The sequence below is a fragment of the Narcine bancroftii genome, chromosome 5, assembly GCF_036971445.1.
Source record: "Narcine bancroftii isolate sNarBan1 chromosome 5, sNarBan1.hap1, whole genome shotgun sequence".
NCBI classification, from domain to species: Eukaryota; Metazoa; Chordata; class Chondrichthyes; order Torpediniformes; family Narcinidae; genus Narcine; species Narcine bancroftii.
The window spans coordinates 217,451,778-217,478,755 of record NC_091473.1 but is presented as its reverse complement, the minus strand read 5'-3'; the positions used below and the strand labels follow the sequence as shown (position 1 = coordinate 217,478,755).

Below are 26,978 nucleotides of genomic sequence, written 5' to 3'. Positions count from 1 at the left end.
AGCTGTTACTTTCAGCCTCTCTCTGCCTTGCTCCCCTAACAAAGCTACTCCTGTTACATTAACTTATGGGCTGCTAATAAATTGTCAGAGGTTCTCATAGCGGCTCCAAATACTTCCATGATTGATGCGTCCCCTCCCTACCTCAACACTGAGGAACTTACTTCCCTATTTAATAGCACCTGTTCATCTATTCTGAAGCCCCACTTAAAGTGAAACAATCTAAGCATAAGACTGCGCCTTGGCTTAATGACACCACCAAGGCCCTGAGGAGGAAGTGCAGGGTAGCTGGATGGAAGTGGAAGTGGGATAAACTACAAATTTCCCTCAAAATTTTGAAAAACAACCTGCACATACCCAGGGAGCAGTAAAAGCTGAAAGAACAAAATATTTTGCTGACATAATTCTCAACAACTCTCATAATCCCAAGGACTCATTCAATACCATCAACTCAGTCATTGGACCCAAACCCAATGCCAACTCTGATGTGTCTCTTACCAAATGTGCAGAATTAAAAAACAATTCTTCATAAGCAAAATTTTGAGAGCATCAGGAAAAACATTCCCCCCACCCCCCACACCCACCCCGACCCTACCTGACCCGTAACCTAACTATACCATAGCTCTATTCATCCAACCTGGACCGTTTTAGCCCCATCACACTGCCCATCCTTGGAAAGATTGTGTCCTCCATGAAACCTACAACCTGCCCCTTTGACATTATCCCTCCTCTCCTCCTGAAGGGGGAGCCAGACCTTGCATCCTCTCTATTATTGACAGTTCCCTGGGCACCGGGACAGTTCCAATTTGATTCAAGCATTCTGTGGTCCAGCCCCTCCTGAAAAAAAACCCAACTTGAACCCCACCACACCCAAAATTTACAGACCTGTTTCTTGTAGAGCGCGTCGAAAGAATCAAAGGCTTGTTGATCCAAACAAAGGCTTTTATTAACTAGAAGACTGGAGCATATCACATGTAGGTCGACCAGTCCAGAATGACCTGGTCTGGCTAGGAGCAACCCTTTAAGACCTGCCAGTAGGCGTGGCTACACTCTCAGCCAATCACAGTCATCCTACACTACAATCTGTATATATACACATTGGTGATAGAATCTGTACTATCACATTCACCCCTTCTTTGAGAACTGACCCTGGGGTGGATGGAGGACTGTACCGGTCAGGGGGCCTGACCATTCAGCGTGACTGCCGTGGTGCCGGGATTGGGATCGCTGGAGTCGTGTTGCTGGCAGGCCTGTAAGGGGCGGCCACTGCTTCGCTCAATTTCCCAAGGGCATTATCGATAGTCTAGCCTGAGCTGGTGGGGTGGTGCTGGTCCCTCTGTTCAAGCACATGACCTGGGGGAGAAGGAATTGGGGGAGGTTGGGTTGGAAGCACTGCTGCGCCTGATCCGGCTTGGGCTAGGTCCCTTACCGAGACTGTGTCCACCCGCCTGTCCGGGTACTCAATGTAGGCATAATGCAGGTTCGCATGGAGCAGAGTCACTCGGTCAACCAAGGGGTTGTTCTTTGAGTACCAGATGTGGCAAAGCAGGAGGACCGGCCCAGGAACCGTGAGCCACACCGGTATGGTTGTTCCCGATTCGGATTTCTTCGGGAAAGAGAACATCCTTTCATGGGGGGTGGCATTCGTCACGGTGCATAGGAGGGAGTGGATGGAATGTAGGGCACTAGTGAACACATCCTGCCAGTGAGAGGTGGGGAGACCTTTGGACCAGAGGGCAAGTGTAACTGCTTTCTCTCTTTCGACCTGCCCGTTACCGCGAGGGTTATAGCTGGTGGTCCTGCTTGAAGCAAATCCATGCTCCAGAAGGTACTGCCGCAGCTTCGCACTCATCAACGAGGACCCCCTGTCACTGTGGATGTAACTGGGGTACCCGAAGATGGCGAAGATGCTGTGCAGGGCCTTTATGATTGAGGAGGCGGTCATGTCCGAGCAGGGCATGGTGAACAGGAAGCAGGAGTACTCATCGATGGCCATAAGGATGTAGGTGTTACAGTTGGTCGACGGTAGGGGCACCTTGAAGTCCACGCTGAGATGCTCAAAGGGGCGGGTAGCTTTGATGATGTGGGTGTTCTCCAGATGGAAGAACTGGAGCTTGCACTCAGCACACACCGGACAGGCTCAGGTCATGGAGCGAATTTCCTAGACCGTGTAGGGCAGGTTGCGAGTTTTGACAAAGTCCGCTAACCTAGTGACCCCTGGATGACAGATCTCCTTTTGGAGTCTTTGCAGCCTGTCCAGTTGTATGTTGGCAGGTCCTTGAGTTTACCAGGCCGATACAGTATGTCATAATTAAAGGTGGAGAGTTCGATTCTCCACCTGGCGATTTTGTCATTCTTGATCTTACCTCGCTGGTTATTGCTAAACATGAAGGAGACCACGCGTTGGTCAGTCAGCAGTGTAAAGCACCTGCCAGTGAGGCAGTGTCTCCAACGGCATACTGCTTCAACTATGGCCTGGGCCTTCTTCTCGACAGAGGAATGTTGGCTCTCAGGACCCTGGAGGGTTCTGGAGAAGAAGGCTACCGGCTGGCCGGCCTGGTTCAAAATGGCTGCCAGTGCAAAGTCGGTAGCATCGCTCTCGACTTTGAACAGGAAGGACTCATCAATGGCGTGCAGCGTTGCAGCGGCAATGTCCGATTTGATGTGGTTGAAGGCTGCTCTGGCTTCGGTTGACAGGGGGAAGGAAGTGGATTTGATGAGTGGCCATGCCTTGTCGGCATAGTGTGGAATCCATTGGGCATAGTAGAAGAAGAAGCCCAGGCAGTGTCTGAGTGCCTTCTGGGTGTCGGGGGAGGGCAAGTCCACAAGGGGATGGATGAGGTCAGGGTCTGGCATTAGCGCCCCGTTCTCCACCACACAACCCAGAATTGCGAGTCGAGTGGTCCGGAAGACACACTTGAAGAAATTGTAGGTCAAGTGCAGCCGAGTTGCAGTCTGAAAAAATTTCTGGAGGTTGGTATCATGATCCCTCTGTGTCATGGCCGCAGATGGTGACATTGTCCAGATACGGGAAAGTAGCAGTCAGCCCGTTCTGGTCCACCATCCGGTCTATTTCCTGCTGGAAGACCGTGACGCCATTTGTGACCCCAAAGGTTACCCTGAGGAATTGATACAGCCGCCCATTTGCTTCGAAGGCCATGAAAGGTTGGTCTTCTTGGCGGATTGGGAGCTGGTGATAGGCCAAACGTAAGTCAATGGTGGAGAACACGCGGTATTGGGCAATCTGATTCACCACATCCGTGATCCGTGGGAGGGAGTATGCATCCAGAAGCGTGAAGCAGTTGATTGTCTGGCTGTAGTCAACCATCATCCGTGGCTTCTCCCCGTTTTTAACAACCACCACCTGGGCCCTCCATGGACTTGAGCTAGGTTCGATAATGCCCTCATCTAGCAGTCTGCGCACCTCGCTTGTGATGAATTTCCTGTCTTCTTAACTATATTGCCGGCTTTTGGTGGCCACAGGCTTCCAGCCAGGGGTGAGGTTTGCAAAGTGCGCTGGCGGAGCAACTTGGAGGGTGGAGAGACTACAGGTGAGGCCCCGTGGTGCGGGGGCGTGTCCCTAGTTGGCAGCAGCGGTAGTGGCGGCGGTGGGCTCAGCAGTGATGGTGGTGGCAGGCTCAGCGGTGATGGTGGTGGCGGGCTGCCTGGTCGGCAGTGGCGGAGGCCATTGAAGTCGGGGCTGGGGCCCAGTCGGACGTTGCTTCATGAGGGAGGGTGAAGCAGGCCAACGTCATTGCGGCGAGGGTGGGTTGTACCTTCCGCGCTCGGCGTCTACCCCGTGACATCAGGTGCTGCCGCGCAGTGGAGCCCTCGCTCTCATTGGATGAGAGCTCTGAGGAAGAAATGTTTGAATGGGAGGGTGGCGGTTGGGCTTCACACAAGGCACTGTGTTTGACAGTTGCCATTTTGGAGTGACAGACTACAACAAAGTGGCCGTTTTTCAGGCACTTCTGGCTCCTGGCATTTCTCGCCAGGTAATGGGACCTGCTGTGCTTGTCCCTCCGGCAGAAATAACACTTTGGGGTCACATTGGGCAGCGTAGCGGGAGCCGAGAGGCTGTAGGTGTGCCTGGGGGTAGTAGGGTTGAGGGAGAACATCCTACTCACATCAGAGCGTGGGGTCCAGCCCCGAGAGTATGCGTCCATACTTAAGACCGCAGCCTCCATCATCTCTGCGATCTGGATCACGTCCTCTCGGTTTTCTCCCTCGTGCTCTAGTAGGCGCTGCCTCGCCTCATTCAATCGGACCCCGGCAACGAAGGCAATCCGAATGAGATCGTCTGTGGTCTCTGCAGCAGTTCCTGCCCATTGCCCTTAGTGGTTGAATATAAGCTCTACAGGACTCACCGGGCTGTTGCATCCTTGTCGCTAGTTTGTACTGAGCATAGACCCTGTTCACCGGTTGCTCGTAGAGCCCTTTCAGCACCTTCATGGCTGTGGTGTAAGTGGTCGCGTCCTGGATGCTCTGGTAGACTCTCGGGGACACCATAGTCATCAATATTAGTAGTCAATGGCTGTCCTCTATCACGGCAGGGTCAGAGAGTTGTAAGTATATTTCGAAGCACCTCACCTAGTGCTTAAAGTCATTTGAGGCTGTAGCCGACTGTGGGTCAATGTCGAGGCGTTCCAGCCGTAGCATACGCTCCATCCCTTTAAAACTTTCTAGTTAATAAAATTGTAGAGCGCATTGAAAGAATCAAAGGCTTGTTGATCCAAACCAAGGCTTTTATTAACTAGAAGAATGGAGTGTATTACATGTAGGTCGACCAGTTCAGAATGACCTGGTCTGGCTAGGAGCAACCCTTTAAGACCTGCCAGTAGGCGTAGCTACGCTCTCAGCCAATCACAATCATCCTACACTACCATCTGTACATATACACATTGGTGATAGAATCTGTACGATCACACATCCTCTCTATTATTGACAGTTCCCTGGGCACCAGGACAGTTCCAATTTGTTTCAAGCATGCTGTGGTCCAGCTCCTCCTGAAAAAAACCCAACTTGAACCGCACCACACCCAAAATTTACAGACCTCTTTCTAAACTTCCATTCGTGTCAAAGGTCCTTGAGAAAGTCATTCATAGCCAATTGTTTCCCTCCCTACATCAAAACAACATATCAGAAAGATTTCAGTCAGCTTATAAGGCCCACCATAGCACAGCATTGGTCTTACTAAAGGTGTATAATGACATGCTCCTTTCTACTGACTTAGGTGGCTCCACTATTCTAATTCTCCTGGACCTCATTGCAGCGTTTGATACTGTGGATCGTGCTATTTTAACAGACCGTCTCCAGTATTGGGTCAGTGTCAATGGCATGGCCTTGAACTAGTTTAAATCATATGGGCAAATTTTCATCTTCTTCAGCTACTCTTTCCTGTGGGGTCTCACAAGGGTCTATTCCAGGCCCCATTCTCCTTTGTTTATACCTACTTCCCCCTTGTCATATCTTTCAAAGACACGGCATCTCTTCCCACCGCTGTGCCAATCATACTCAGCTCTATCTCCCCTTGAAACCCAACAATCAATCAAAGATATCCAGTTTCACTAACGTCCAGAGGAAATAAAGCGTTGAATGGCTCAAAACTTTTCACAGTTAAACGAGGGGAAAGTTGAGGTTATTCTATTTGGTCCCCCAATTCTACCAAAATTATCTAAAAAATCTTGATAATTTATCCACCCTCATTAAATCCCACGTCAAATCCCTTGGTGTGATATTTGATTCCACCTTCAAGTTTGACAAACAAGTTCAAGCTTTTTCTGGCTTTGCCCTTTTGCCATAATCAAATGATTCCTTTCATTTAAAGATCTTGAGAAAGTTATCCATGCCCTTATATTCTCCCCTTTTAGACTATTCTAACTCTCTGTTGACCGGGTTTAGTCCGTCTTCATTATCCTGTACGCAACTGGTTCAGAATGCTGCAGCCAGGCTCCTGACGGGTGCCAAGAAGAGGGACCATATCACTCCTAGTCTGGCCTCCCTCCACTGGCTGCCAGTTCGGCACAGGATTCATTTTAAATTTCTCTTGTTTGTGTATAAAATCCCTCTAATGGGCTAGCCCCCTCTTACTTCACAGATCTCCTAACTCCTTATTCCACTTCAATGCCCCTCAGGCTGGCTAACTTGGGGCTGTTCCATGCTCAAATTGTAAACTCAGGGGAGATTGCGCCCTTGCTAGTGCAGCCCCCAAACTGTGGAACAACATTTATCAATTCTGCCCCTTCCATCAGCTCTTTTAGATCCAGGTTGAAGATGCCCTTTTATTCACTGGTGTTTCGAGTCGTCCTCGTGCACCTGATTGTTACCTTGTGTTCTAACCTCTTGTATTCATTTTATTTAAATAGTTGCCTAGTTGCGATGTCTTTTTGATCTATACAGCACTTTGGTCAACATTTTAAATGTGCTATATAAATAAATAAACTAAACTAACTGTGCAATACAGAGAACAGAAAAGAAAATCAATAAAGTGCACAAGTACAAGTCCTTAAATGAGTCCCTGATTGAGTTTGTTGTTGAGAAGTCTGATGGTGGAGGGGAAGCAGCTGTTCCTGAACCTGGCGGTGCGAGTCTTGTGGCACCTACACCTCTTTCCTGATGGCAGCAGGGAGAACAGAGCGTGTGTTAGTGTTGTGGGTCTTTGATGACTGCTGCTTCCCTCTGATGGCAGTGCACCCTGTAGATGCACTTAATAGTGGAAGGTTTTGCCTGTGATGTCCTGTGCTGTGTCCACTACCTTTATGCTGAGGGGTATTTTGGTTCCCAAACTAGACCATGATGTAGCCGTTCAGCTCCCTTTCTACCAGACCTATAGAAATTTGCCAGGGTTTCTGGTGTCATATCAAGCCTCCACAAACTCCGATATGCTTTTCTTCACTCTCAGTCTGTGTAACAGGAGCTTCATTCTTAATCTGATCTGTCCTGTGCATGTCCTGGGGGGGGTTTGAATCTGACCCATTCCCTGCCTGCCCTGGATGGCTGAAATGGAGGGATTTCCATTCCCACCATTGATGCACACGTGGGTCACTGCAGGCTGGGCTGTTATATGGATCAGGGAACTACTCACCATGGCTCCTTCCTGGCACACAGCTTCTGAATCCCATACTTTGACCTGGCTGGGCCTGAAAGAATATTGGAATATGAGAAATAATTAGACTGGGAACAGGTAAAGACACAGCAAATACTTTGAACTAGTTGGACTACTGTGGTGAGAAACAAGTCCAAAAGGTTCAAGGACTGACAACCCTCAACTTTGTTTACAGTGGAGAACAAATATGCCACAGGAGCCACACACACTTGTGAACTGATTTTATTTTCAGGCAACTTACCTTACAGAGGGTTAAAACAAACAATACCTGCCACCCTTCCCCTGAGAAGCAGGCACAACACTCAGCTTAAAGAAACTATTTATAAGCTTTTGGTTCCCTTTGAGCTGCATGTGAGAGAGAGAGAGCTCCTACCTTTCTACACACCTCACAATTAGTCCTCCAGTACTGTTCACGGTCCCTAGGCTGGGTTGTTACCTCAGCAACCCCCCCATGTTACACCCATTCTGTGTACAAAGAGAGGAGCTTGGTGTTCAAAATGATTCCAAACCTATGTACTTCCACTGGATTTATCTCTGTATTACACCAGTCATCTATTCTGGCTCGGAGTAACAGCACACACTCTCCAAAGATCCCCTCTGACCAAAGTCTTCACACAAGTTTGTAAATTCTGGGAATAGAGCGATGGTCAAAGAGTAACCAAGTTTCACGATCAAAGATCTAAAACGGTATCTCTGTCTGACCTTTTAGTTATTTCCAACATTTTCTGTTTTACTTTAGATTTCCAACATCGCTATTGATCAAAGTTCTCATCGTTGTCTTTGAAATCCTTCCATTTGCCCCCTCTTGTTCTGTCTTGAGTTCTCTTCCATCTTTAGGTACAAGGTATTTGAAAGAGAAAGAGAAAAAGAGAGAGAGAGAGAGAGAGAAATGCACTTTCCAGCCAATGAATTAGGTGTTGAAGCTTCAATGGGAATAAGAGTTCTTGAAGGAAAGTATTGCCAATGTTATGATCAATATTTGTCCATTAATCACTATTATTAACCAAATTATCCAGTCACTTTCCATGTTACACTGCTGGGGCATCAGCTGCATTAACCACTGGGGCAGCACGGTTAACCTAACGGGTTTGTGCAAGACTCTTACAGAGCCAGTGATCTGGGTTCAAAACCGGCCCTGTCTGTCAGGGGTTTGTACAATCTCCCTGTGTCCATGTGGGGTTTCTCCAGGTGCTCTCGTTTCCCCCCCACCACGCTCGAAAAACCCACAGAGTTTTGAGTTCATTGTGGTGTGGGTCTAAATTTAAATTTTGAAAAGTCATATTTTCTGAGGAGGTTGTTTGGCCCGTCAAGTCAATGCACGCTCTGAGAGTAATCCCGCTAATACAATTCCCCCATCAGTTCCCACCCCCCCACCTCATTCTCTCACACATGCTCGATAATAATAGTTGATTCTCCCATCACACACCTTCTGCAGAGGCATTTTACAGCAGCCGATTCACCCACCAACCCGCGCACCTTTGGGTTGTGGGAACGCCCCTGGGGAAGCACACACAGTCACAGGAAGAATGGGCTAATTGCAAACAGATAGAACCTTAAGTCAGGATCGAACCAGGGTCACTGGAGCTATGAGGTATCACCACTTGGCAGCCTCATGCTGTTATGGCGATAATAATGTGCAAAAGCTACCACAGGAGTGAGCAGTTCTTTTTAATAATAATAAATTGTTATTGAAATGTTCTGTATTCTCAAAAATATTTGCTTCAAAGAACATCAGGTGTAGCCCAAACAACTCCTTTGAGCTTAGAGATGATCATTAACAATCCCACATTTCAAATCCTTCAAATCCACTTGCTGCGTCCGCAATACAATTGAAAATAACCTTCAATGTGCTCAGTTTCTGAGCATCAACAAATCTCTGACAGGGCTTACAATTCCCTGCCTGAAGATCCCATCTCAATCCTAATTGACTTATCCCGAACATCTATGCCATGGTTTGACACCATCCGCCTCTTTTAATCTGACAGGTCCTGTCAGAATCCTGCATATCTCAATGAGACAGTCTTTTAAACTTCAGTAGACATAGGACCAGATTGTGAGACAATCCCTGCATCCCATGGATCAGTGAATCCACCTTGCCCTAACATAAAAGCATCTCCTGTCGTTCCTATGAAGACCAGTGCAATCTATTCAAGGCTCCCCTACACAAACTCTCTTGTAATAAAGAACAACAATGCTTTATAAAAATGATGTAAAATATTGGTAATCTGAAAGGGATCAGTTTGTTGTTGGGATCATATAGCTTGGAAGCTCATTACGGCCTCAATCCAGTCATGCAAGAGAGAAGTGATGTGGAGACACACAGGAGCAGCAGGCCCTGGGATCCGAAGCTCCACACAACCTGCTGGAGGAACTCAGCAGCTCCAGCATGAGAGAAGTTAATGGCCGAGCCTTTGAACCAAAACCCCTCATTCAAGACTGGGGATGTAGAGAAGAGAAGGCAGTGTAAAGAGGACTGGGTGGGAGAGGCGAGGGGCTCACGTGGGGCTGGGGAAACAACGAGAGGTTCTCCTGCCTCTCCCTGACACGTCTCGACAGCAAGGCAACACTTCATTCAAAGTGCCCTGGGTAAACTGATGTTAAATTGTTGGAGTCCTACCTTCCACAGAGGAAAATTATTTTTGGTTGTGGGCCACATACAGAAAAATATAAGGAGTCACGGGCCAAACAATATGAAGCCTGGCAGTTTTCAACCAGTCACACTGCAAGAAAAATGGCGTTTTTAGACCAGAAAACCCCGGTACCATCGAAAATTCATTTTCTATCAAAATAACTATAGGGCACAACTGAACAGATTAACTGTTGGCATTACAGTAGTTTAATGATGTGCTCTGCCACTTGTAAATTTAATTTAAATGAATACAATAAGACTCTTTAGTAGACTGTCACCAAAAACACCTTTGAGATCAAATTAACTCATACCCATGACTTTAAACAACAAAATTCTGGAAACTTGACATCATAAAGGGATCCAGCATTCGGAATACTGCTACAAAAAAATGATATTTTATATTGTTGGGGAAATACGACTTGTCCAGCAAAATCTTCTGTTATCTTCAGTTAAGACCTTTTTCTTAAAGCCAACCTGGGTCTGAAAATGACTTTACTGGTACTTATTAAAGTGGAGAAACTGCTTCATGAGGGAAATGTATGCAAACTTATCTTGAGAATATATTTCATCCAGATGAATGAGGGCCCCAAACCAGGTTTGTACAAATCTAGAGTATGATGGGAAGCAGATTTGAACATAACAATTGATGAACAGCTGGTCAGATTTATGTCATGGATGTTTGACAGCTACCATTAATGCCCGGTACAGAATGGCTCACTATAACTTCCTCCACCAGTTGTATCTCTGCAGTGAACTGGTATTCGCTGGTAGTGTGTTGTGCTGATGGCTGGCCCCACCTCCGTCTCCACCCCCATCTGCTCACATATAACCCTGGTTTCCCACCTAAACCCAGAATTTTTCTGAAGACGACTGTGAGACTCTACCCATAGTTATAAGCGAATAAAAGCATTTGTTCTTCCTCCAGTCTTGAGAGTTTTATTCAGGCTACAATTTTATTAGCTTATTTCCTAAATGATGGAAGCGCTAATCAAGCCAGGAACGCTGCTGACGGACCCTCTGTCCCCCCGACACGGCTGAGGAGTTCACATACTAGCTAGACTGCATCCAGGCCTACCTGAACATGACCAGAGATGCCTTCCACACTGACAAACTCAGGAGGTCCGCACTCGTTTCGAGGTTAGGAGAGAAAGGGTATGCAGTCATCAGGGATTGTATTACATATGATGCTGCCATCGAGGCTTTGACGGCTCAGTACCTGAAGGCACAAAACGAGGTACTAGCGAGGCACCGACTCGCTCTACATCACCAATGCCCAGGAGAGAACATCAAGGACTGGACCTGTGGATGCTTACTAAGAAGTGCAGGTGTGAAGCGGCTATGGGCCACACTTGTGAAGAAGAACAGATCTGGGACACTCTAGTTGCGGGGGTCCACTTGAGGTACATGAGACAGTGACTGCTTGAGTCAGGTAAGAAGGACCTTGCTAGCCATGTTGAACTGCCCAAATTGCTGGAACAGGCCAAGCTCGAGAATGACAACCTCGGAGCCACCCAGCCCACTCACCCAGGTGACCCCTTCCAAGGACCTGCTGCTCCCGCTACCCCAGCCCTAATGGCTGCCACTTCCCATGCTAGGGAGCGCTTTTTCTGTGGCAAGAGCCAGCATCCCTGATCCCGTTGCCTGGCAAAACAGTCAGTGTGTTCCAGCTGTGGCAAGAAGGGGCATTGGGTGAGGGTTTGCCACGTGAGGGGAAGCCCAGGGAAGTCTGCATCCTGCATCACTTCTGAATTCAATTCCAGTCCCAAACTGTCTGCCCTGAATTCTTTCAAACCCACTTGCTGAGTTACACGCTAACGGAGGGTGGCTGCGAGGAAATGGCGTGAAAAGGCTCAGCGACTATCTTGTCGCGATCCAAATTCAAACTCGGTGCCATCATCGTCGGAGGAGGAAGGAGGGTGGCCATCTTGCTGCTCCATGAGGTCGACGTCATCTTACCCACGCAGGGCAACCCAGGACAGTGGGGGCCACTCGAGTGAGGAGTATGGGGTCTCCGGGGTCCTGGCCTCGATGGTCCTAGATCAGGACAGACCTCAGCAGCTCAGCAACTCAATAGTGACCGTGAAGGTAAATAACATTCCACTAAATGGAAACTGCCAAAGTGTTTGGCCTGGAAGTCAGCCTGAAGAAAACGGAGGTCCTCCATCAGCCAGCTCCCCACCATGACTACCAGCCCCCCCACATCTCCATCGGGCACACAAAACTCAAAATGGTCAACCAGTTTACCTATCTCGGCTGCACCATTTCATCAGATGCAAGGATCGACAATGAGATAGACAACAGACTCGCCAAGGCAAATAGCGCCTTTGGAAGACTACACAAAAGAGTCTGGAAAAACAATCAACTGAAAAACCTCACAAAGATAAGCGTATACAGAGCCGTTGTCATACCCACACTCCTGTTCGGCTCTGAATCATGGGTCCTCTACCGGCATCACCTACGGCTCCTAGAGCGCTTCCACCAGCGTTGTCTCCGCTCCATCCTCAACATCCATTGGAGCGCTTTCATCCCTAACGTCGAAGTACTCGAGATGGCAGAGGTCGATAGCATCGAGTCCACGCTGCTGAAGATCCAGCTGCGCTGGGTGGGTCACGTCTCCAGAATGGAGGACCATCGCCTTCCCAAGATCATGTTATATGGCGAGCTCTCCACTGGCCACTGTGACAGAGGTGCACCAAAGAAAAGGTACAAGGACTGCCTAAAGAAATCTCTTGGTGCCTGCCACATTGACCACCGCCAGTGGGCTGATATCGCCTCAAACCGTGCATCTTGGCGCCTCACAGTTTGGCGGGCAGCAACCTCCTTTGAAGAAGACCGCAGAGCCCACCTCACTGACAAAAGGCAAAGGAGGAAAAACCCAACACCCAACCCCAACCAACCAATTTTCCCCTGCAGCCGCTGCAACCGTGTCTGCCTGTCCCGCATCAGACTTGTCAGCCACAAACGAGCCTGCAGCTGACGTGGACTTTTACCCCCTCCATAAATCTTCGTCCGCGAAGCCAAGCCAAAGAAGAAGAAATGCCTAATCGACATGGGCTCTACTGAAAGCTTCATGGACTCACGGACTCTGCAAAAATACAACCTAAAGATGTATCCTTCCAATTATCGCATATTCCTTGCATCTCATTCGCATTCTACACATGTTCAACAACATTATATAATACATCTGTCGTTTGAAGTGGGGGATTTCTGTAAGTTTTGCTTGAATATACTTGATGAATTGTGTGCTCCAGGGTTGTTGGGTCTGGACTTCTTGTGTCACCTTAAAAGCGTGACCTTGGAGTATTCTGGTCCTTTCCCCCCATAACGGTTCAGAATAGAGGGCCCCTAAAATCAGAACCAACACTGAATATCGACCCCTCTCCTCTCTTCCTGAATCTATACTCGGACTGCAAACCTATTGCTACCAAGAGCAGGAGGTTTAGCACAGCAGACTGAAATTTTGTAAAGTCTGATACACAATCTCTACTTGACGAAGGTGTCATCAAACCTACCACCAGCCCATGGAGAGCGCAAGTGGTAGTCGTAAAAAGGGAAAACAAGTCCAGGCTAGTGATTGACAGTAGCCAAACTATTAATCAGTACACACTCCTGGATGCATATCCCCTCTCTCAAATTTTGGAATGATATTGTGCAGTATTGGGTCTATTCAACCATCAACCTGAAAGCTGCCTTTCACCAGCTGCCAATCTGTTCTGAGGACCATCCAAATACAGCATTTGAGGCTAACGGTCCACTCTATCAATTCCAGAGGGTCCCTTTCAGTATCACTAATGGGGTTTCTATCTTCCAGAGGAAGATGGACAGAATGGTGGACCAGTATGGGTTGAAGGCTGCTTTACCCTACCTCGACAATGTCAACATCTGTGGTCACATCTTGGAAGACCATGATGCCAACGTCCAGAATTTTCCATATGCGGCGAAAGCCCTGAACCTCATTTATAACTTTAACAATGCATGTTTAGGATGAAATGTCTGGCTATCCTTGGCTGTGTGGTGGAGAATGGGATCATTGTCCCTGATCCCGATAGGATGCACCCCCTGTTAGAGCTCCCCATTCCCAGGACCACAAAGGCTTTGAGGAATGCCTGGGTTTTTCTCATATTACACCCAATACGCTGATAAGGTTCCCCCTCTCTTAAAAGCCACTAATTTCCCCCTCTCCGCTGAAGCCCAAATAGCTTTAAACTACCTCTGGAATCACATTATGAAACCTGCCATGTATGCGGTGGACGAGAATGTACCTTTCCAAGTGGAAAGCAACACTTCAGACGTAGTCCTGGATGCTACCCTCGACCAGGTGGGCAGGCCGGTTGTATTTTTTTCATGGACATTGCAAGGCCATAAGTTTTGGAACCCATTGGTGGAAAGGGAAGCTGAAGCCATTGTAAAAGCCGTAAGGCACTGGAGACACTACCTGGCAGGTAGGAAATGTACGCTTCTCACTGACCAGCGCTCTGTTGCATTCATGTTTAATGTTAAGAGAGGCAAAATCAAAAATGACAAGATTGCTCGGTAGAGGATCGAGCTCTTCACCTACAATTATGACATTTCCTATCAGACAGGAGCCCTTAATGACCCTCCAGATGCCTTATCCAGAGGAACCTGTGCCTCTGCACACAACAGCCAACTGCGGTCTCTGCATAATGAGCTCTGCCATCCAGGGGTTACCCGTATGGCTTATTTTGTCAAGGTGCACAATCTGCCCTACTCCATGGAAGATGTCAGGGAAATGACCAGGTCTTGCCAGGTCTGCATGGAGTGCAAGCCGCACTTCTACTGCCCTGCAAAGGCGCACCTAATCAAGTCATCCAGGCCCTTTGAACAGCTCAATGTCAATTTTAAGGGACCTCTCCCCTCCATGAATTGGAACACCTTCTTTCTCTCTATCATTGATGAGTACTCCCGCTTCCCGTTCATCATTCTATGTCCAGACATGTCCACCATCAGTCATAATGGCCCTAGATTCCATTTTTGCCCTGTTCGCGTATCCCAGCTATATTCATAGTGATTGGGGCTCATCCTTTAGGAGTAACGTGCTACATCTGAACCTGCTGGTGAGGGGCATCACATCCAGCAGGACTACTAGCTACAACCCCCGGGGGAAGGGGCAGGTTGAAAAGGAGAACACCACGGTCTGGAAGGCTGTCAACCTGGCTCTGAAGTCCTCCCTATCGCTGGCAGGAAGTCCTTCCTATGGTGCTCCATTCCATTCGGTTGTTACTATGTACCATGACCAACGCTACTTTTCATGAGCTCCTATTCAATTTCAAAAGAAAGTCGGCATCAGGAACTACACTCCCAACCTGGCTCACCACCCCTGGTTCAGTCCTTCTCAGGAAGCACGTGAGGAGAAGCAAGACCAACCCCCTGGTGGAAAGGGTGAAACTGCTCCATGTCAATCCCACGTATGCCTATGTGGAGTAACCAGATGTCAGAGAGGACACCATCTCCATCAGGGACCTGACACCTTCTGGAACTGAGGGTCCATTGCCTCAAGTGCCCTGCAAGCCACAGAGCTCATTTTTATCGCCCACAGTCAGGGTCTCAGGGGATTCAGTTCAGGAGGAAAGTGCACCCCCATCCACCATTGAGCCGGAGACCCAGCCCGTCTCTCCTCCCTCACAAAGGGACCAGGAGACCCAAGGAGTCCAAGGCCCCACGGTGCTAAGGCGCTCCACCAGGATCTCCAGATCCCCAGACCCCATAAATCTGTAAATTTGTAAATAACTGTATATTTTTCAATTTTTTTTCTCTGTCTTCATTCACAGACCCTAAATTCTACAGGAAGGGGTGAATGCAGTGAACTGGGATCCACTGGTAGGGTGTTGTGCCGATGGTTGGCCCCGCCTTCCAGCTCCGCCCCCATCTGCTCACATATAACTTTGGTTTCCCACCTAAACCCAAAACCCTTCTGAAGACTACTGTGAAACCCTAGCCTTAGTTATAAGCTAATAAAAGCATTTGTTCTCCCTCCAGTAGTGAGAGCTTTTATTCACGCTACAACCTCACCCCACAGAAACTACAAAAATATGAGCCTGAGCTGTCAGAGATGTACTTCAGATGTGGTATAGAGGCCAGCTCCTTCTTGCACGCTACCTGGCTCTGTACATAGGTGAAGCCCTTCTGATGTGACCTCTGTGACACGTTGGCGGAAATCACTTTCCCATTAGCCTTGTTTATTGGGGAATTTCACGAGTATCAGTAACTCTTTAACTAATTTCCAAATTAAATTTACAGAAATCACTTAATATGTGGCCAGAAAATGAATAGCAGTGACATGGAAATCTGATTCCCCCCGCCTCCCCCCCCCCATTGATTAGATGGTCTTTGGAAATGAACAAGCCGCATTTGCTCTAGAAAAGATCGCATATGATCTTAGAAAAGGATACCACACCTTTCTGACACTTTGGCAGCCTTATCTCAAATATATAGGCACTTCACTGATGCCACGGTCTGGAAGTGATCATTCCTGGTTAGCCAGAAGGCTTCTGTCGAGGATAGAATGCTGTGGTAATACCAGGTCTCGTATGAACTGATGATGGGGTTTTTCTTTGTTAAACTGTATATATAAAAGGTGGGTGGGGGGGGGGGTCTCTTGATGTTTTGCGTTCTGCATAATTGTTTAATATGCTTAAAGATGAAAATAAAATATTTAAAAAAAAAGTTGTGGTTCAAAATGGCAGCGGCATCTAGAGTTGAAACTAGGAAGTACAATGTACATGCTGTGCAATTTATTGTTAGTGACTACGTCCTAACAGGCCACTTAAAAAATGGACCACAGGCCGCAGCTGGCCACCCCTGGTGTTTCTCAAATCACGAGGGGCATAGATTGGGTGGTTGGTTCCACATCACTTTCCAATCTAGGAGTGGGAATAGATTTCAGGCGAGAAGGGAAAGGTTTGAAGAGGATCTTAGGGGGCTCCATTTTCACACAGGGCAGTGGGCATGAGGACCAAGCTACCAGAGGAAGTGGAAGAGGTAAGCACACATGCAATGTTGGGCCAGTACATGGCCAGGGAAGGTATACAGGGCTGGTGGGGAGGAGAAGAGGAGGGAGGAAGGGGAAAGGGGGAGGAGAACAGGCTAACAGGTAATAGGAGGATACAGGTGGGAGGGTAGAAGAGAAAGAGGCTGAGACGTGATAGGGGGAGAGGGCAGAGGCCTAAGAAGGGTGGGCTCTCTGATGGAAAAGGAAGGGAAAGGGGTGGAGAGGTGAAGGAAAGGAAACGGAGGGGTAAGGAAAGAGAGAGAGACTGGGAGAGGGGTGTTAATGGAAAATTAGGAAGTCAATATTGATGCCGTGTGGTTGGAGACAGTCAAGTGGAATACATTTGTGGTTTCTCCAATTTGTGGATGCCTTGATTTAGCATTACACAAGGCTGTGGACAACAATGTCAATGTGGGAATGGGGTGTGGAATTAAAGTTGATGGCCACTGAAAGGTCCTTGCTGTTGCAGTGGGCAGAGCGAAGGTGCTCAGAGGAATGATCTCCCAGTGGGCGTCCAATTCACCCCGGTGTAGTGGAGGTAATGTCTGGAGCACCGGATGTAGTAAATGATCCCCTAGAGATTCACAGGTGAAGTGTTGCTTCACTTGGAAAGACCCCAAAATGTGGTGAGGGAGGAGACTTCTTCTTGAGGTCACAGGGATAGATTCCAGGGAGGTGGTGGTGGGAAGGGAGTAGTGGACAAGGGGTCGCAGAGGGAGCGGTCCCCATTGAAAGTGGGGAGCGGAGCGGAGGGGAGAGGAAGATGTGACTGGTGGTGGGATCATGTTGTAGGTGGCGGACGGTGGAGAATGATATGTTGGAGGCGGAGACTGGTGGGATGGCAGGTGAGGGCAAGGGGAATCCTGTCCTTGTTGCATCTAGTGGGTGGAGGAGTCAGGACAGATGTTCAAGAATCGGAGGAGAATCAGGTAGAGCATGAATTAATTGCAGAAAGGAAAGCCTGCTTTCTGAAGAGGCAGGCCATCTCAGATGCCCTGGATTGGAAGGCTCTTCCTGGGAGCAGATCGATGGGGACGGAGGAATTGAGAGAAAAGAATACAGGGAGGATAGAGATGTAGTCAAGGTAACTGTCAGAGTTAATGGGTTTACAGAAGACGTGTGTAGAGAGTTTGTCTCCCGAGATGGAGACAGAGATTGAAAAGGGAAAGAGAGTTACCAGGAAAGTAATGTGAATTTGAGTTCGGGGGGTGGGGGGAAGCTGATAAAGTTGACTAGTTCATCATGGTTGTGGGAGGCAACCCCAAGGTCAGTCTTCAGAGTAGCTGGGAAAGAGTTGTAGAGCCTTGTCTGCGTGGGTTTGCAGCATGGATGGCTCCACAGAGCCAAAGAAAAGACAGGCATAGCTGGCAGTTTGACTTGGAGAAAGTGGGATGTGTCAGAGGAGAAGTTCTTAAGGGCGAGTACAAGTTCTGCTATGAAAGGGAGGGTCTGCTTCAATCTGTTATCTAGAAGGAAGCAGTGAGCCTTGAGGCCTTCTTTGTCAGGCACGGAAGTATATCAGGGCTGGACAGCCATGGTGAAAATGAAGCAGTTCCCCCCCCCCCCCCCCCCCCAAGAACTGAAAGATGCTGAAGTGATGGAGGGCATGTGAGGTGTGGTAGATGCAGGTGGGAAGGGTGTGGAATATATCATTCCGATTTACCTGCCGTCTTGAATTGCTAGGGCCATTCTTTAATCACTTTCATGACCAATCTCGTCTCTTTGTCCTTACCGCATGGGGATTTTTGCAGATTTTTAAATCTGAAAGGATGCCGGAGGGTGCCTGGATAGCGTGCAAAATAAAGCTTCTCACTGTATCTCAGTACACTTAGTATTAAATGTGTCATCAAAACTCGATCTTTATGACTGGTTAAGAACTAGTTGGTGCAGAGAAGAAACAGTGAGTTAGTTCACAAAATGGAGAGAGAGAAGGCAATTTGGTTGGAATTGATTGCAGGAAACAGGGCAGCAGGAATGAGGAACTGGGGCTGACTGTGCACTGGATTTGATGAAATTATATTTGGAACACTGAGAGCAGTTCAGTGTTTCAGGCTTAGTGTTGGTGCAAAAAGACATTAGTCATGGAGTCAGAGTCCCACAGCATTGGAAACTGGTCCTTTGGCCCATCGTGCCCATGGTGACCAAAATGTCCCACCTGCCTGCATATGGTCCCATATCCCTCTGAGCCCATCCTATCCATGTATCTATCCAATATTTTCTTAAACATTGCTATAGTACCTGCCTCAACCACTTCTGTTCCTCACACCCGTCTGTGTAAAAAAAATTAACCCTTCAGGTTCCTGTTAAATCTCTCCCCCCTCACCTTAAACCCATGTCCTCTGGTTACTGATCCCTCTATTCTGGGCAGAACACTGTGAGTTCTATTCCTCTCATGAATACTGGATTGAGAGCTTTGGCTTCTTGAGAGAAGTTGGTGTTTGATTGGACCATATACAATGGCCACTCTGGCCTTTCCCATTACAATTTGGACACACCTCTTGAAAATATTTGTTGGAACAATGCAGAGGGAGGGGGCATGGTTTGCTTTCTTATTAATCCTGACTGTACACACCTACGTTCTCTTGCGGCCCCAAAGCTCCCTTTCTCCATCGACTCTTTCACCTGAACGAGCCAGACTTCATGAAAGAGGGCTGGCAAAGAAGAAAGCAACCTGCACGTTTAACATTGCCACCCAGAGAGGAATAAATGGAAGTGGTTCTTGCCTGGATGAGAAGCACGTCAGGCCGGAACAATCATGAGCCTTCGGGTAAATGCTGCTCCAAGGTGGTCGATGAGTAGCCACACAATTACATGTGGGGTGTTGCTGTGGCCTCATTGTGATTCACTCCACACATGCCTGGCATTGTGAGGTCAGCGGCTGCCGTGAATGCCCTGCAGTGCTTTCTGGGAGTTGTGTCTGGCACATAGTGCCAGAGTGGGACTGATGGAACACTCCCACACAATGGAGTCTTCACCCCCTCCTGCACTTCAGCTTTTTGCCTTCTGTTGGCCATCCTTCTGGCCTCCCCGATTCTCCACCAGCTGTACCTCTGTTTCAGAATGTCAGAGAGTTCCACAGCACAATAGCAGACCCTTCGGCCCACCTTGTCCATGCTGACCAAGTTGAATTTCACCTGGGTCTATGCTTGAAACGTTGGTTACCCTTTTACTCCCCATGGATGCTGCATGACCTGCTGAGTTTCTCCAGTGTATTTGTGTACTGGCACTTGACCCCAGTATCTGCAGGCTTGCTTATTTTACTAAACTTCAACCAGAGGGTGGAGAATCAATGGGATTCATTGCCACAGATGGCTGTGGAGGCCAAGTTATTGATGTAGATGGATTCTTGATCAGTTAAGGTATCAAAGATTACAGAGAGAAGTCAGGAGAACAGGGTTGAGAGGAAAATACATCAGCCACGGTTCAAATGGTGGAGCAGTCTCAATGGGCTGAAAGGTCTAATTCTGCTCCTACATCTTATGGTGTTATGGTTCCATTTGCCTGTGAAATCTTTTGCTATCCATGGACCCATTTAACTGGTCTTTTGAACATTGCAATTGTTCCCGCTTCTATCACTTCCGCTGACAGCTCATTCCATATATTCACCACCCTCGGGCCCCTTTTAAATCTCTCCCCCTCATCTCAAATCTATACCTTCAAGATCGGAAGGAGCCACAGAAGGCGGTGAATGCAGCTCAGAACATCACGCAAACGTTCCTCCCTTCCATGGACTCCAGTTGGCATCTCTAGCTGCCTAGGAAAGTCAGGTGCCAAAGACTGACTGCCTGTTGCTTTCCACAGATGGCGCGTGACCTGCCGAGTTCCCCTAGCGCTCGCTGCATTAGGTCCCTGCATCTGAAGACATCTTGCTTCCCTGCATCTTGATTTTTAGATGGATTTTGATAATATAGAGGTGAACAATGGAATGTGGGTATAGAAAATGTTGGTCCTTGGGTTGATTAGCAGGTAGAAAACAAAGAAAAGGAAGGCAGGGATCAGAAGCTAAGACTTCTGCTTTCCTTCAGTGCTAAGAGCACAAACCTGATCTATTTGCAACCATCATTTATACAGATAAAACTGAAAATGTAGATGGACTATGTGGTAAGTCACGTCTCCAGAATGGAGGACCATCGCCTTCCCAAGATCGTGTTATATGGCGAGCTCTCCACTGGCCACCATGACAGAGGTGCACCAAAGAAAAGGTACAAGGACTGCCTAAAGAAATCTCTTGGTGCCTGCCACATTGACCACCGCCAGTGGGCTGATATCGCCTCAAACCGTGCATCTTAGCGCCTCACAGTTTGGCGGGCAGCAACCTCCTTTGAAGAAGATACAGAGCCCACCTCACTGACAAAAGACAAAGGAGGAAAAGCCCAACACCCAACCCCAACCCACCAATTTTCCCTTGCAACCGCTGCAACCGTGCCTGCCTGTCCCGCATCGGACTTGTCAGCCACAAACGAGCCTGCAGCTGACGTGGACTTTTTACCCCCTCCATAAATCATCGTCCGCAAAGCCAAGCCAAAGAAGAAAACATATATAGGATGTGTATATACTGTAAGTGCGTGTATAATGCATGTGAATATACAATCTATATATGAACATATGCATATCAAGTCAAGTTTATTGTTATATGATTGCACAAGTACAACCTGACAAAACAGTGTTCTCTGGTCCTCGGTGCAGACACACAACCAGTTATTACCACACATACAGACAAACAATACATATGCAGGACAAGTATTCATACATACAAACTAATAAATATAAACCTTGCTTTGTGAATACGAGAGTCTCGAGTGGTCGGTGTGAGTAATTCTTTTGGACCTTCAGCATTCTCACTGCCTGCGGGAAGAAACTGTTCCTCAGCCAGGGGCGGTGCTGGCTCTGATCCTCCTGTATCTCTGTCCCGATGGGAGCAGCTGAAAGAAGCAGTAGAAGGAATCCTCAATGACTTTCCGTGCCTTCTGCAGATAGTGATCGGGGTAGATCACTTCGATGGGGAGGGGGAGGGAAACTCCAGAGATCCTCTCTGCCACTCTTATGGTCCTATAGATTGACATCCGATCCATTTCTCTACAGCAGTCGTACCACACTGTGTTCTGCAGCCGGCCAGGACAGTCTCAATAGAGCCCTTTCAGAAGGTTGACATAATGGTGTCCAGTAGCCTTGCCCGCCTCTGTCTTCTCAGGAAGTGGAGTCACTGTTGTGCCTTCCTAACAAGAGAGGAGATGTTATGTATCCAAAATAGGTCAGTAGTTAAGTGAATTCCAAGGAACTTGATGCTCCCCACTCTCTCCACTGTTGATGTGTAGATGTTCCTGGTCCTCCTGAAGTCCACAATCACCTCCTTCATCTTGTCTACGCTGAGACTCACGTTGTTACTCTTGCACCCATCACAAGATTTTCCACCTAATCGTTGTTGCTGATGAGGCCTTCTACTGTGGTGTCATCTGCAAACTTGATGACCCTGTTGGAGCCGGATCTGGTGATGCAGTCGTGGGTCAGTAGCGTGAATGGGAGCGGGCTGAGCACACAGTCCTGAGGAGCGACAGTGCTCAGCGTGACGGTGCTCGACCCGGACAGACTGTGGCCTTTCTGTTAGCAAGTCCAGAATCCATTTACAGAGAAGGGTGTTGAGTTCCAGTGAGGACAGCTTCTCCACCCACCTCAGGGGAATGATCATATTATCTTCTTCTTCTTTGGCTTGGCTTCGCGGACGAAGATTTATGGAGGGGGTAAAAGTCCACGTCAGCTGCAGGCTCGTTTGTGGCTGACAAGTCCGATGAGGGACAGGCAGACACGGTTGCAGCGGCTGCAGGGGAAAATTGGTTGGTTGGGGTTGGGTGTTGGGTTTTTCCTCCTTTGCCTTTTGTCAGTGAGGTGGGCTCTGCGGTCTTCTTCAAAGGAGGTTGCTGCCCGCCAAACTGTGAGGCGCCAAGATGCAGGTTTGAGGCGATATCAGCCCACTGGCGGTGGTCAATGTGGCAGGTACCAAGAGATTTCTTTAGGCAGTCCTTGTACCTTTTCTTTGGTGCACCTCTGTCACGGTGGCCAGTGGAGAGCTCGCCATATAACACGATCTTGGGAAGGCGATGGTCCTCCATTCTGGAGACGTGACCCATCCAGCGCAGCTGGATCTTCAGCAGCGTGGACTCGATGCTGTCGACCTCTGCCATCTCGAGTACTTCGACGTTAGGGATGAAAGCGCTCCAATGGATGTTGAGAATGGAGCGGAGACAACGCTGGTGGAAGCGTTCTAGGAGCCGTAGGTGATGCCGGTAAAGGACCCATGATTCGGAGCTGAACAGGAGTGTGGGTATGACAACGGCTCTGTATACGCTTATCTTTGTGAGGTTTTTCAGTTGGTTGTTTTTCCAGACTCTTTTGTGTAGTCTTCCAAAGGCACTATTTGCCTTGGCGAGTCTGTTGTCTATCTCATTGTCGATCCTTGCATCTGATGAAATGGTGCAGCTGAGATAGGTAAACTGGTTGACCGTTTTGAGTTTTGTGTGCCCGATGGAGATGTGGGGGGGCTGGTAGTCATGGTGGGGAGCTGGCTGATGGAGGACCTCAGTTTTCTTCAGGCCAAACACGAAAACCAACAAGGTCGGGTCAGATACAGCAATGAGCTCTCTGAACCCTTCTCCATTAACAATGGCGTGAAGCAAGGCTGTGTTCTCGCACCAACCCTCTTTTCAATCTTCTTCAGCATGATGCTGAACCAAGCCATGAAAGACCCCAACAATGAAGACGCTGTTTACATCCGGTACCGCACGGATGGCAGTCTCTTCAATCTGAGGCGCCTGCAAGCTCACACCAAGACACAAGAGAAACTTGTCCGTGAACTACTCTTTGCAGACGATGCCGCTTTAGATCATATTATACACCAAACTGAAATTGATGAACAGGTGTCATTCTCCAGATGTGTAAGGACAGAGTGAAAGGACGAGGCTATAGCATCGTCTGTGGAATGGTTTCTTTAATAGGTGAATTGAAATGGGTCCAGTGTGTCTGGAAGGTGTGATTTGTTGTGTTCCATCACCAGATGCTCGAAGCATTTCATAATGGTGGAGCTCAGTGCTACAGGCCAGTAGTCATTCAGGCCTGTTATTGTTGCCCTCTTGGTTACCTGGTGGCTCTCTTGAACTTTATGGGAACGATTGACTGCTACAGTGAGGTGTTGAAGATGTCCGTGGAGACCTCTGTCAATTGGTCTGCACAGTCCTTCTGTACCTGACCCGGTATGTTGTCTGGTTCCTTGTGTGTATTCACCTTGGATAGGGTTTGCCTCACCTCAGCCATGGCAATGCAGAGAGCCTGTTCAGCAGGGAGACATGGAGCTTTCTTTGGCATCATCCTGTTCTTCTCATCAAACCATGCATAGAAGGTGTTCAGTCTGTCTGGAAGGGAAGTGTGCATATACATTGTATATCGATATATATTGAATGGACATGTACACAGAATGTGCGCATACACTGTATGTACACAAACTACAAGGCAACACAGACCCTGGGACTCTATATGATTCCTGCATATTGCCAATTAATCTATCTCGGATGTGGAATGATTTGAATTTCAGGCCTCAGACAATAGATTCTGACATAATCCATCTGGGAGAATTCCTACTTATTTTTACTCATTCCTGACGATCAACTATAAATCATGACAGATTTCATTGGGATCCCATGATGGTTATGATGAATCTACCCCCACCACCCCCCCCCCCCCCCCCCACCCAGTGCTGTTAGGCAGGGGTTCCATGCAGTTGAACCTGTAGCAATTGAAGAAGATTGATAAAATACCAAGTCAGGTGGAACCTGACATTAGATGCTTTCAAGCTGCCTTGTAAAATGGGGTTAACTGGGCAATTTGCCCGGTTAACGCACCACTCACAAGGCAGCTTGAAAGGATCCAACCTTGTCAGCAGGCTCCAAAATCAACTGGGTCCCTGCCCTACCTCGGAGGTAGTCAGGGAAACCAGTTAAATTTACCTAGGTCACATCCTCTGGCGACTTGAAAACAAAAATGGCCGACCTGGTTACTCTTGTGACATCAGCGCTTGCATGCTGGCGTCACAGAGAAACCCCAGCTGAAGTGTCTGCCATGATTGGGGGGTCGCTGGCATAGCGGTGGGGGGGCACAATTGGGAGGAGTGTGGTCGCTGACATGGGGGAGAGGTTGCTGCCTTGGGGTGGGGGAAGGAGCGCGATTGATGGTGGGAGGGAGACTGACAGCCGGTGGGGTTGCGGGGGGGGGTGGTGACTGACAGCTGGTGTGGGGGAACGGGGGAGACTGACCACTGATAGTTTACGTGACGCATTGCTTACTGCGTTATCGTGGGGGCGGAATCCACCTTTAATCGGTGGGTTGGTGATTTAATGGGTTGATCCCCCTGCAGCTTAAAAGATGCTGGAAGCACCTTTGCCCCAGTAATCACACCCAGGTCCCAGGAAGGCTACCCAGGTGCTGCAGTGTAAAAGTGCCTATTGAGAGGAAGTTGAGTTGAGGGAGTTTCCATTGTGCAACTTAAAAACGACCAGACTTTCCAACATGTTATTTGTGTACACACATTGCAGAGTAACTGATATAGATGAAGGCTAGATGTTGCTGTCTGTCCAATGGAAAATCAAAAAAATTTTTAGATGGCTACACAATTATTTCCATAATCCATTGAAGAACAATACTAACATTTCTGGAAATTGAAATAAAACAATGTTGGACATCATCACCGAATCAGACTCTATTTGTGGAAATAGAAATTGCTATTGTCTGAAGCATGAAGTTATACAGCCTCCATAGGAACTAAGTGCCCTTTACTTCCTGTGTGACTTGCTGAGTTTTGTCGAAATAGTGGGCCCAGTGAATGACATGTAATAATGAGTGTCTGGCACAAAGAGAGGATGAATGAACTCATTTCATGTAGCTTCAGAAATTAACTGTTGAAAATCTTGTTCCCACTTTTATTTAATTCTGTCCATGGAACTATCCCTGGATCTTAAAAGTAATTCAGAAAGGACTGATAACATCTGTTAATGATCAGGTTTGAAATTATAAATCTTCCCTATCATATTAGGTTCCAGGGAAATTTACCCCATTCTGGCCAGGATACTTATCCATAAAGTACTAACTTAAAGGAACAAGGAGCATTAAATGATGAGACAGATGATTTTGACACTTAATAAATTGCTTTCCAAAACAATGGGACAATCCTTACCTTTATATTTGCTGCCTAATTGGTGTGGATAAATATTGATTTGATTTGATTACAAAAATCAAAAGGTAGCAGAGCTAATACTCTCAGGTTCAGAAACTCCAATGGTCGGGTTCATTTCGATTCCATCGGCATCAGCTGGCTGAGGCAGTGGAAAGGGCAGTGCCAAGCCTCTGAATTTGTTTCTACTTGTAGCTAAGATTTACATTCTGTTTTAAACTTTATTACATATACGCATGATTCAACGGCATCAGGTATAGATGAAAGTGCAGTACTGCTTTTCAATATCATATTTCATGAAACAAAACTATTTCTGACGACATTAATGACAATTTTATGTCCTGCTTAAAGTGTTATTCTACTCTTTATGACAAAGCAATAAATAGGCATGGGGTTTTTACGTGGGGGGGGGGAGGAATTCCTGGGGCATTTTCTGTAGTTCCAGATGTACAAGCTAGAGAGTGTCAACCTCTATCGAAATGAAACTTATTTGGGAATGAACCAGTTGAAAAGGTTGGAAGCCATATTTCCAAATCACTTTGCAGTTGGAACAACTGAACAGAAACTATGGTGTAAAGGCTGGCAATGTGAGCTCACCAGGTTAATGATCAAGTGAAGAGTTGGAGAGCTGTGAGGTAATATTGGGACTATAAAATTCAGACTAGGCCACACTTCAAGTATTGCATTCAGTTCTGGTTGCCTCATTACAGGAAGGATGTAGAAGCTTCGGAGAGGACCCAGAGGAGAGTTATCAGGAGGTTGTCTGGATTGGAGAACGTGCTTTCTCAAGCACGAGTGGCAGACCTAGGGCTTTTCTCTTTGGAATGAGAGGAGAGCTTAGACAGGGTGAACAGCAGCACCCTTTTCCTAGGGGAGACAATAGCGAATGCCAGAGGGCATCTGATTCACGTGATTGGAAGAAAGTTTAGGGGAGATGTCAGAGGTAAGATTTTTGACACAGAGTGTGGAGGAGGCCTGGAATGCATTGCCAGGAGTGGTGGTGGAAGTTGGTACAATAGGACAT

The 26,978-nt window shown here is 47.8% G+C and overlaps 1 protein-coding gene across 3 annotated transcripts in view; it reads right to left on the bottom strand.

The window, feature by feature from the left end:
- Nucleotides 1-19,570, bottom strand: part of LOC138764857 (zonadhesin-like) — a 31,697-nt gene extending 12,127 nt beyond the window's left edge. Inside the window, exons 1-2 of one of the 3 annotated variants that reach the window (XM_069941222.1) lie at nucleotides 19,464-19,570; nucleotides 7,082-7,136 (exon numbers count right to left, since the gene is read on the bottom strand). The gene's annotated coding sequence lies outside the window, so the exon portion shown is untranslated. Of the gene's footprint in view, nucleotides 1-7,081; nucleotides 7,137-14,902; nucleotides 14,927-19,312; nucleotides 19,439-19,463 lie in introns of those variants that run through there. The other 2 variants (XM_069941223.1, XM_069941224.1) reach the window with 2 other exon arrangements.
- Between the last annotated feature and the right edge of the window lie 7,408 nt (nucleotides 19,571-26,978).